Raw genomic sequence first — 13,068 nt, 5'->3', positions numbered from 1 at the left:
TGTTGTAGCAACTATTTCAGGAAAATATGAAAAGAGAAATTGATAGCCCAATTAGTTCAGAAACAGAAAGAGTCTGCCTATAAAATTATTACTTATCCCTCAACTACCAGAAAAACTATACTGAGTAGGCCAAGAAGCATACTCTGTCAGAGATTTGCATGGGAAATGTCACTCCTGAAACTTAAAAACCCTGCCACCTTCAAAGGATTTGTTATATACACTTTTTAGTGATGTAAGGCAGCCAATAGAAAGTAAATTAAAACCACCCAGAATATTTGAAATTACAGGCATCACTGGCATATACAGGTCCCAAATGATGTCCCGTTTATTTCCACAACCGCAGTGCATAAACACACCCCAGTGACTAAGTTAGTAAAACCATTTTGCTCAGTGGAATAGACCCCAAGCAGCAAGTTAACCTCAAAGAACACTAGTGAGGAAGTTACCCAGAGAGCCTACTTAAAGTGTCTAAGAGATTAAAGAAACGGGGTGGGGGGGAAGGAAGGGATGAATCTTTAACCAGGACATTCATATGAAAACAAGCATTTTAGAAGGAGGTAAAGTGAGCACCAATAAATAAATACTGTATTCATGGAGTTAAATGTACAGCTCATGGTGTGAAAAAGAAAAAAAACTGGTTATCTAGAAACAAGGTCAGAGACTATTACAGAAAATTTAATACAACACTTAAAGCCACATGAGTTGTTTTGTTTGTTTGTTTAAAGAATCTCCAAGATATGGAAGTTAGAAAGTAAAATTCCAGCATTTATCTATCAGTAGCGCCCAAGAGAAGAGGGAGGGGGGATACTGCCTATGAAGCAAGAACGACTTTCCTATGTAGAAATGAAATAACTTTGTATCTGGTCCCTCAGATGCTTACTGTTGTCTCACAGTCTGTCCTCAGGCACTGCACTGCTTAGAAGCATCCCCTGTCTTAACACGTTCCAATTAAACCAATGTCTTAGGTTGTTAAATTAGGCTCACTAGAACCAGTGGCTACTTCCCTTCCACTATGTGTGCTCAAGCACCACTGTTGTCTTCATTCTTCCTGGAATACAGTGCACAAATTGTTGCTTTTCTTAACCCTAAATAGATTATAGAGTATTATAATGCCATCACATGAAGCATGAAGGAACATTAGTCCAAATCAGCTCATTAAATTAGATTTTACTGGGGGGGGGAGGTCTACTGACATCCTATGTTGTAACAGGAAATTATTATTTTATGCCATAAGCTTTTAATTTAAATGGTCAATCTGACTGAGAATAGGATTTTTTTTTTTGGTTAGTTTTTGTGAGCTATGAAGAAATGCCTGGCAATCTACTTCCAAAAATTTGCCAGTGAAAACTCAAGGGATCACAACAGTTCAATCCATAACCCATCATGGGGATGGTGCAGGACCAGGCAGCCTTTTCTTCAGTTGTGCATGGGGTCACCCTGAGTTGGAGGCCAACTCCATGGCAGGTAACATCAACAACAAAAGGCAAACAATTACACATACACACCACACACACACCCCGTTATAGTCATATTCTAATAAAAATGTAATTAACTGTATTCTTGTATAATCAAATAAGGTACAACAGAATATGTTTTTACTGAATTCTAAGTCAAATCAGAGCACATAGCTAGTACCTTGGACTCGATTGTGCAAGACAGCGGCCACAGCACACCTACAGCCAGTGAACACTTGAAATGTGGGTAGTACAAACTGAGATGTTCTGCAAAGTAAAATACACACCAGATGAAAGAATTAGTATGAAAAATATATAAAAAGTCTTGTATATATGTATGCATTGCTTGCTAAAATGAAATTTTATTTAGATTTGTTTAAATCAATAAATTAATAAAGGTTGACTTCACTTCTTTTTTTTTTTAAACTAGCTACCAAAAACCTAAAAAAAAAACACCCACTGTGGTCGAGTTGATTACGACTCCTAGCAACCCTATAGGATGGAGTAGAACTGCACCATAACATTACCAAGGCTGTAAGTCTTCGCAGAAGCAGACTGTCACATCTTTCTCCTGCATAGCAGATCGGCTGACCTTTAAGTTAGCAGCCCAGTGCTTTCACCACTGCGCCAGCCACCAGGGCTTCTATCTAGCAACTAGAAAATTTTAAATTACAAATGTGTTTTTGGTTATATGTCTATTGGTCAGTGCTGATCTTGTGTAAAAAATAATTATGAGAGTGTTCATTTCCTTAGAAGGCCACAGTTATTTTTCACGTATACATTTTTATAATATTGAAGAAAATAACATTAATTTCATTCAATAAGAAAAATTAATATTTCAATAAAAATATCACCTAGTATTACTCTATAACAAATAATTAGCAATATAATTAATTTCTTAAAAACAGATAATTATACAATGCAAGAAAAGATGAGAAAATTGAAGGAGTAGATAGCCACCAATGGAACAGTCAGAGATCTTGGCTGTGTCTTGGGAAAGAATATACTCTAGAGAAAGAACACAGTCCATTTTTGAGAACTCAGTTCAGACGGCTAAGGCAGACCAAGAAAGATGCCATCTATCCTATTTCAGCTTCATCAAAAGCAGAACAAGAGAGTGGATATAGTGACAGAAAGAAAAGATAAGTAAATAGAGAAATTGAAGAAAAAAAGAGTTTCTCACTTCGTGAAACCTGGAGCATTTAGTACTGTTTATGAGGTAAGAGGAACACTTAGATGGTGCAAATTGTTAAGCGTTCCAGTGCTAACCAAAAGGTTGAAGGTTCAAGTTCACTGAGAGGCACCTGAGAAGAAAAGCCTGGTAACCTACTTCTGAAAAATTATCCTTTGAAAATCCTACAGAGCACACTTCTACTCTGACACACATGCGGCCAACTTGAGCCAGAACTGACTTGATGGTAACTGTTATTTATTGGCTGATTTTAATCATCATCCTATGGATTACGATTGATCTGTGGTTATAGCTGTTGCTGCTGTGTGCCTTGGAGTTGATTATAACTCATAGCTACCCGACCCAACATAGCAGAACTGTCCTAAGAGTTTTCTAGACTATAATCTTTACAGGATCAGATCGCCAGGTTTTTCTCTCCAGGAGCAGTTGGTGGTTTCAAACCTCTGACCTACCAGTTAGAAGCCAAGTGCTTAACCATTGCATCACGAGGGATCCTTATGATTGTAGCTACATAACTACTTTTATAACTTTTAAATGTATTTGTTTTGTATATAATAATTCCAGAAACTCAAATGGGTGAAATTATTATTTATTTTTAAATTCTAAAATAAGAAAAATTATGATGATAAGAAAAATGTGTAGATGAGATACCATCTCACCCAGCATTACTGGCACGAATCAAAAAAACATGAAACAACAAATGTTGAAGAAGCTGCTGGGAGATTGGAACTCTTATGCACTGCTGGTGGGAATGCAAAATGATACAACCATTTTGGAAGACATTATTGCTCTTCCTTAGGAAGCTAGAAATACCATTAAAAAAAACATGAAATAGAAATACTACATGTTCCAGCAATCCCACTCCTAGGAATATAACCTAGAGAAATAAGAGTCATCACACGGACAAACATATGCACACCCATGTTCATTGCAGCATTGTTCACAATAGCAAAAAGATGGAAACAACCTAGATGCCCATTAACAAATGAATGGGTAAACAAATTGTGGTACATACACACAACAGAGTATTACACACTGATAAAGAACAACGATGAATCTGCGAAGCATCTCATAACATGGGTGAATTACGCTGAGTGAAATAAGTCAATCACAAAAAGACAAATATTGTATGAGACCACTACTGTAAAAACTCTTAAAAAGGTTTACGCACAAAAAGAAACAATCTTTGATGGTTACAAGGGAGAGGAAATGTGGGGATAGAAAAACACTAAATAGGCAATAGGTAAGTGCTAACTTTGGTGCAGGGTAAGACAGTACACAATACTAGGGAAGCCAGCACAACTTGTACAAGGCAAGGTCATGGTATCTCCATAGATACATTCAAACTTCCCAAGGGACCAAATTGCTGGGCTGAGAACCGCGGGGACCATGGTTTTAGCAAACATCTAGCTCAACTGGCATAACAGTCTATAAAGAAAATGCTCTACATTCTACTTTGGTGAGTAGTGTCAGGGGTTTTAAAAGCCTGTGAGTGGCCATGTAGGATACTCCACTGGTCACACCCCTTTGAGGGGCAAGGAAGAATGAAGAAGACTAAAGGTACAAGGGAAAGATTAGTCCAAATGACTAAAGGACCACAACTGTCACGGCCTCCACCAGAAAGGTCCAGTACAAAGAGGTGGTGCCCGGCTACCACCACTGACTGCTCTGACAGGGATCATAATACAGCGCTCCAGACAGAGCTGGAGAAAAATGTAGAACAAAATTCTAACTCAAAAAAAAAAAAAAAAAGACCAGACTTGCTGGCCTGACAGAGGCTGGAGAAACCCTGAGAGTATGGCCCCTGTACATGCTATCAGCTCAGTAATGAAGTCACTCCTGAGGTTCACCATTCAGCCAAAGATTGGACAGGCCCATAAAACAAAATCAGAGCAAAGGGGTGCACCAGCCCAGGGCCAAGGACTAGAAGGCAAAAGGGGACAGGAAAGCTGGTAATACAGAACCTAAGTTTGAGGAGGGAGGGTGTTGACATGTCGTGGGGTGGTTAACCAATGTCATAAAACAATATGTGTACTCACTGTTTAATGAGAAGCTAGTTTGTTCTGTAAACCTTTATCTAAAGTACAATAAAAAAAGTTTAAAAAGAAAAATGTGTAGAATAGTAAGACAGCCAAAGGGTTCTCTTTACTCCTGTTTTCTATCACTATTATAAAGTTGTAAAATACAGTGACAGAAAATTAGACATAATATGTTAACTTTGAAGAAATAATGTATGATAATGTAAAGAGGCAGCATCTGAGAATGGCAACACAGGAGATGAAACCACCAGAATAACCTCAAAGTCTGGGTTATTCACTGCATTGTGTGTTTCTAGATGCTCTACAACCTCCCAAGAAAAGAATATAAAAATCAGTGGGTCTGATTTCGATTACAGAATATACAGTCTATTGTAGCTGTGACAAGATAAATGGAAGATACAGTAATGGTAACATATCCATTTGCCTTTATTAAGTGTCCATGCCATGTATATACATATGTTGTTGTTAGGTGCCGTGGAGTCAGTTCTGACTCTACAGGACAGAATAGAACTGCCCCATAGGGTTTCCAAGGAACAGCTGGTGGATTTGAACTGCTCACCTTTGGTTAGCAGCAGAACTCTTAACCACTACGCCAACAGGGTTCCTATATATATCTGTATCTATTTTATAGTTACATGGCAGAGTTCCAAACACTTTAGTCTACAGTGGATGTTACACAAAAAACTGCTATTTATAGGTGTTTCACCTCTTTCTCCACTTCCTTTCAACTCACTCTTTCAAAACATTTGGCCCAAATTAAATGTCAAAGTGATAAAAGAAGTGTATATTTTAAATAAATATAATGCTGAAAAGTAAAGTGAGAAAACATCACTAGAAATTGTAAGTGACAAGGCTGTTGAAGTCAATATGGAGGAGAATTTTTAAACTTGAAGATATTTAATGTGTTCCAAAGACATAGATGGCCAAAATACATTTGAAAAACTTCTTTTGACTTAAGAGAAAATGCATGCCAATATTTTAAAGATAGCAGAATACTTACATCTTTAGCAACATTTTACCACCCAGTAATTTGCCTAGGGCTGCCTTCATATCCCTATTCCTCAGGCTATATATGACAGGATTCAGGCTGGGAGGTAACACAGAGTATAACACAGACATGAAAAGATTCAGTGATGATGCAGGTTTGTAGTTGGTGCCTAAATATGTAACAATGCCTGAAAAGAGGAACAAGGTCATCACAGTGAGGTGGGGCATGCAGGTGGAGACAGTTTTGCACCTGCCTTGAGCAGATGGAATCCTTAAGACAGCTGAGAAAATGTGAACATAAGAGGCAATCATGAAAAGGAAGCATAAAAAGGCAAAGGAAAAGTTGGCAGTTATAAATGCATATTCTAGAATTTGCTCCCTGGGACAAGCAAGTGTAAGCAGTGATGGAATGTCACAGAAGAACCGGTGCACTATGTTGGGCCCACAGAAATTGACAGAGAATGTACCTGCTACATGGATGGACCCATAGACAAATCCGCCATGATGCAGTCACCACCTGCACACAGGAGCCTCTATTCATAATGGTCTCATAGCGCAAAGGATGGCAGATGGCAGCATAGCAGTCGTAGGACATGACTACAAGGAGGGTATACTCTGTGCTTCCAAAAAAAAGAAAAAGAAAAATTTGTGAGGCACATCCTAGGAAGGAGATAGAATGACTCTTAGAGAGTTCAGGATGGACTTGGGGACTGTGACAGAGATGAAGCTTATATCAATCAAGGACAAATTCTTCAGAAAGAAATACATAGGGGCGTGGAGATGCAGATCAATGGTGGTGAGGGTGACAGTGAGGAGGTTCCCCGTCAATGCCATCAGGTAAGTGAGGAAGAAGAGGGCTGCATACAGTCTCTGTAGCATCCAGTCCTCAGGGAATCCCATGAGCAAGAATTCCATTATGATGGTTATGTTGTCTAGTTTCTCAGGCATGCTGATTCATGTCTGTGGAAATAAAGATACACTGATAACTAGTTCACTCAGATATGAACTCAGTATCCCGAATCTTCTGGTTATATTAACAAGCAAAGGGTGGAGCAAACACCCTTAACATGGCTTGATTCTGTTTGGAGTGAAGCTTATCAGAAAAGTCTCAGGAAAATGGCATACAGTACAGCTCCACTTTCTTAATGGTAATGGAAGCAGGTAATGCACTGGGCTGCTACCCAAAAGGCTGGTGGTTTGAGTACATCAAAATCTGTCTCAGAAGAGACACAATAATTTACTTGCAATAAATTAGCTACTGAAAACCCTATGGAGAATAGTTCTACCCTGACACGGAGGGAGTTGCCATGAATATGAATGGATTCGAGTGCAACTGTATTTTTTTTTCTTGTGATATTAGAGAGAGCAAACTGAAATATGATTGGCATTAAAGGCAGTTAAGAAAAAGGCAGAGGATGCAACAAAGTGCGTCTGTCCAGGAAGCAAGAAAAAGTTATATTGCCTCCCATGCCTTAGGAGATTACTATGCAGGTGTAGGGGTTTGAGCCGTGGTGGAGCAGTGGTTAAGTGCTCTGCTACTAAATGAAAGGTTGATGGTTCTAACCCACCAGCTGTTCCATGGCAGAAAGATGTGGTAGTCTGCTTCCGTTGGAAACTCTATAGGGCAGATATACTCTGTCTTACACCACTGCTATGAGTCAGAATTGACTAGATCTCAGCAGGTTTGGTTTTAGGCTTATGGGGGTTAGGATATGTTCTACATGTAAAGCTATTAACACAGTCTTTCTCTTTTCTACTGACTGCTTCCAGGAGTCATTTGATAAACGCTGCTCTTGACATGGAGAAAAATGAAATAAAATATACCCACTGCCATCGAGTCGATTCCACCTCGTAGTGACCCTATAGGACAGAGTAGAACTGCTCCATAGAGTTTCCAAGGAGTGCCTGGCGGATTCGAACTGCCGCCCTCTTGGTTAGCAACTGAGCTCTTAACCACTACGCCACCAGGGTTTCTGAAAATAAAATACAGTAGAATAAAAAGAAAAGCATGGGTTTGTGAACGGTGGTTAAAAATAATACAAAGAAGGTCCTAGGTGGAATGGGGATGATGTCTTTTCTAGTTGATGTCAAATAGAAGAGTTTTCAGTAAAGTTTAGGATGTCCACACTGTCACTTCTTTTTTTGTTTTTTAGAGAGTAACTGCTGCTGTGATGGAACGTCTCTTCTCTCCTTGTAAACTACAGCCTTGTAAACTATTGCCTGAGACAATACAACAGCTTTTTCAACATCCACTACTTCCTCATTCTCACATTTACAAATGCACCTTTTTTTTTTTTTTTTTAATTTTCTCCCTTACCCCTCCAGCTTTCATTTAAACAAAACACCTAGAAACAAATTGGGTAGTAATAGTCTTATCAATTAGCACAGGTTTCTTCTATGGATACAGATGACAATGTTAAAATTTCCTCTTCCTGAAGACTTCAGAAGAAAAGAGTTGCATAAATTTATTAAAATATAACAAATTTATCAATATTCACAGAGATTTCTCTTCCCTTTGGTTAGAACTGGCAGTCAGGCATGAAGTGGAAAGACCCCAACAGGCACAGTAGGAGTAGAATGGGGCACATTTCCCTCTTCCATCCCTCCACTGAATGTGTTCTTATACATGTGGAAGCAAAGGGCCATGCTGTGTCTGCCCTCAGTGAACACCTTCATTCTGGAACGGCGGGGTAGTCCACGACCAAGGCTGCTTAATTATCTCACTAGTCCTATGTGTCTTCTGAGTTTCATATGAGGTCACCATGGTATAATTGGGGTGAGGCTTAGGCTTTGAGGTCCATGAACATCAGGATTTAGGACCACACAGAAGGGTAATTCAAATGCCCCTAGGGGTTTTCTGTGATGAGAATATACAACTGTTCATTTTGTCTCTTTCTATTCATCAATGTGTTACAACACTAACTTTTTAGTAGAAAATAGAATAGCTGAATCCAAGTATTGAAATTTATATTCAGGAATACCTATTAGGTCCAAATGTTGTTTTGTTTTATTGTTGCTTAGTTTTGCTTTTTTTTTTTTTTTTTGGTCAGTTTAACACTAGTATCTGTGAAAATATTATTTGCATAAAATAAAGCAATGTAGGAGAAAATTAATGTGAAACGTGCCTGGAGAGACTCATTCACAAATTTCTTCCCAGGAAGAACTAGAGTTGCACATTTGGGAATGTTTCCTTCAAAAATCTTCCTATTACTTGCCATACATATTTACAAAAATACATCTTTTGACATTCACCATGTGTGGTTTAGAGATTCAGTTTTCACACACAGCAATATTCTTCATGGCTTTGTGTTTTTATCTATTTTTTGCTGCAGTTGGGTGCTTTCAAGTTGATTCTGATTCAGTGACCCTGTGCAACAGAGTAAAACTGTACCAATAGCATTGTGTTGGCTGTAATCCTTACTTAAACAGGTGGCAGAGTCTTTCTTCTGCAGAGTGGCTGGGTGGATTTGAACCACAAACTTTTTGGTTAGCAGCCTAGCACTTAACCATTATGCCAGCAGTTTTCCTTATTATTTCATGGCATTGGTATTCAGTATTTGAAAATCCTGTCTTCTCTTTACAAGCAAACTTTTGGTTAACATAATTATAATTACATTCTCTGTGCACATGTTTATTTGGTTGTTTAGGTATTTCTTGCAGTTTAATTGATATAGCACACTTTGATAATTTATTGATAATTGATGGATTGTATATGTTTATTCTTCCCAAAACATTTGCAAAGGTATACTGTTACCAAGTCTTTAAATGTTTTCAATTAACTCATATCTATCACAACAAAAATTTTAATGTACATTTGGTATTTTCGAATTTCACTACTAAAAATGAAATCACATAATTATTCCAAATTGCATCCTCCAACTATAACAGGATTTAGGATATCATTTTTGGCTAACAGTATTTATAAATTATATATGTGAGTGTGTGTGTATATACACACATATATATTTCATTTTTTATTGTTGTTGAGAGTATATACAGCAAACTATATACCAGTTCAACAATTTCTACATATACAATTCAGTGGGGTTGATGTCATTCTTCAATTTGTGTAATTATCTTACTTTCCTTCTCTGAATTTTTTCTCATCTCAGTAACATGAATTCACTGCCCCGTAAGCTTCCTATCTGACCATTCAAGTTTTTGTAGTCAATTTGATCCCATATAGACAGTACTTCAAAAGAGCATGATGTTCAAAGCAAACATTTTTTACTAAATAAGCTAACCTATTGTTCAGTTTAAATAAAACTTCAGAGGATACATTGGTTGAAGATTTAAAGATTATCTCAGGGCAACAGTTTCAGGATTTCATCCATCCTCAATGGCCCTAGAAAATCTGGTTTGCATGAGAATTTGGATTTCTATTCTGCATTTCCCCCTTTTTGATAAGAACTCTTCCACAGAATCCTGGATCAAAATGTTCAGTAATGGAAGCCAGGTACCATCCAATTCTTCTGGTCTCATGGCAAAGGAAGCATTTGTTCGTGGAAGTAATTAGGCACACATTTCATTTCCTCCTCCTATTCCTGGCTCTTCCTCTTTTTCTGCTGCTCCAGGTGAATAGACCAATTGTAACTTGGCTGGCCACTTGCAAGCTTTTGAGACCCTGGCATTTGTCTTTTTATTGAATTGTATAAATATAAATATATATATCTAAGCATATTTATATGTACACACATTCCATATATAGATCTAGTTCTGGATCTGCACCTAGGTATATAAAAAATATATATATATAGGCAGATAGATATAGAGATACGGTAAAACCTGCCAAAGCAAGAACCTGTGTAAGGCAGAAATATGTCAGAGAAGGAAAACTCAAATATTTTCCACTAAAACAAGCAATGGAAAAGTAGTAATTACACCCCATCAAAGTTGGAAACCTTGCAAGACCCAGGAAAATAAGGAAGTTCCATTGAGTTCCAGCTCTCAAGGGTTTCACTGTACATTCAAATCAGACCAGTTGCCATTGACGCGATCCTGATTGCTGGAGACCCATGTGTGTCAGAGCAGAACTATGCTCCTTAGGGTTTTCGATGGCTGACTTTTCGAAAGAAGATCACCAGGCCTCTCTTCTTGGCACCTCTGGATGGACTTCCAACTAGTAACAAAGTCTGTAAGCATTTGTACCACCCAGGGACTATATATATATACACACGTCTATATATACACATAGAAGACCCTCAGTGAGGTAGATTGACACAGTGGCTGCAACGATGAGCTTAAGCATAACAGAGATTGTAAGGATGGCGCAGGACTGGGCAGTGTTTCGTTCTGTTGTGCATAGGATTGCTATGAGTTGGAACCGACTCGACAGCACCTAACGTATACAAAATACGCATGTGTATATATACAAAACATACAGACACATTTATATATACACGTCTGGCGCAGTAGTTAAGAGCTACGGCTGCTAACCAAAAAAAGGTCGGCAGTCCCAATTCACCAACTGCTCCCTTGAAACCCTATGGGGCAGATCTACTCTGTTCTACAGGGTCCCTGTGTGTTGGAATCAGCTCGTCAGCAACAGATTTGGTTTGGTTTTATATATACACAGAGGAGTCCTGGTGGCACTGTGGTTACCACTTGGCTGCTAACCCAAAGGTCGGCAGTTAGAACCTACCAGCTGTTCTATGTGAGGAAGATGTGGCAGTTTGCTTCTGTAAAGATTTACAGTGTTGTATACCTATACCCTATACCCTATGGGTAAGTTCTACTCTGTACTATAGGGTTGCTATGAGTCGTAATTGACTGGATGGCAATGGGTTTGTTTTATATATATGTAAAACTAGACAAATAGACACATGTTTATATGTGTACATGTCTATGCATATACATGCAAGGAGCCCTGGTTGTGCAATGGTTAAACACTTGGCTGCTAATTGACAGGTTAGAGATTTGGACCCACCAGGAGAAAGACCTGGCGACCTGCTTCTATAAACATTACAGCCATGAAAACCCTATGGAGCAGTTCTATTTTGTTTCACGGAGTCACTATGACTCAGAATCAACTCAGCGGCACCTAACAACAACAACACATATACATGCATACATGCATATACCATATATTCAGTCAATGTTTAGAATATTTTATCTAGATTTGATATATATTTGTGATTTAATTTTTGTATACACACAAGTTAAAAGAGAAGAAAAATATCGTCATGACATTCAGTGCAGAAAAGGCAATGAAAAAGTCCAACACCTTTTAATAATACAATGTCAACAAAACAAAAATAATCAACTTTTCTACAAATGATTGAATGTATTAAGGTGATGGAACGTAATAGCTATACCAAAAGGGCAGTGGCAGGTAAATTGAGCAGCATTAGGCTCCAGCTTTTTTTTTTTTTTTCTGCCTGATGGACCTTTTCCCCTTTTCTTCTTTATCCCAGATTCTCAGTAAACAGCAATGATCTTTCTTCTAAATTTCTGAGCCTATGGTCTTATTTCTGTCATATGCATAATCTTGGCTGGCTGTGGAGCAAATGGCACCTGAGAACAGGAAACAGCAGGAGGGAGGAGGGGCTCTGGGATGCGAACTGAGGGCACCTATGGGGAGGCCCTTGCTTTCTTTATTTTCATGCTTTCCTCCTTCCCTCACCACCACTGCTCATTTTGTATGTTCCATCCCTTGACTGTCTGTGTTCTTATATGTGCTACCACTTTTACTGTTTGATTATATATTTTTACAATAATAAAAATAAAAGTAATAGAGAAAAACACAGATATTTCTTCTCGACTCAAAGGAGCCCTGGTTGCAAAGTGCTAAACACTTGGCTACTAACCAAAAGGTCAATGGTTCGACACCATCAGCCACTCTGTGGGAGAAAGATGCGGCAGATTGCTTCCATAAGACTTACAGCTTTGGAAACCCAATGGGGCTGTTCTATGCTGTGCTATAGGGTTGCTATGAGTCAGAATCAACTCAACGGCAATGGGTTTGGTTTTGGATCCTAGACTCTATATCCTAAGATAGCTAAATGAAATGCTAGTCAGAAAGGTTAAAAATACATATATTTCTTTTTGGACTACTTCTAAATTTCTACTAATTTGTGTGTGATGTAAATTAGATATGTCTTCATGAATTCTAAACGTCAGAGTTATGGGTAAGTCCTAAAAAATGCCTGGAGGCAGGTATTTAATTAATATGAAGAAAGCATTTTAGAAAGAGGTATTTGATTCATAAAATTAATTTACATTTTTATTTATGAATGCATATAGAAAAGTCACTGGGAAACGACAAAGGAAAAATATTTCATCTGATATGTGATTATGTTTAATATTTCATGCAAAATTGCAAGAAAAAAACTAACTTTCAAAGAAAAAAATAGACAAAGAACCTGAACATAAAATGTATAAATAAAACCATACAAAT

At 38.0% G+C, this 13,068-nt stretch overlaps 1 pseudogene; it reads right to left on the bottom strand.

Moving 5' to 3' along the window:
* Positions 1–4,389: 4,389 nt before the first annotated feature.
* LOC100669920 (olfactory receptor 14A16-like) lies at positions 4,390–7,993 on the bottom strand (annotated as a pseudogene).
* Between the last annotated feature and the right edge of the window lie 5,075 nt (positions 7,994–13,068).

This window comes from Loxodonta africana, unplaced genomic scaffold (genome assembly GCF_030014295.1).
Source record: "Loxodonta africana isolate mLoxAfr1 unplaced genomic scaffold, mLoxAfr1.hap2 scaffold_41, whole genome shotgun sequence".
NCBI lineage: Eukaryota > Metazoa > Chordata > Mammalia > Proboscidea > Elephantidae > Loxodonta > Loxodonta africana.
The sequence above is the reverse complement of the archived record's forward strand: the minus strand, read 5'-3'. Positions and strand labels throughout refer to the sequence as shown.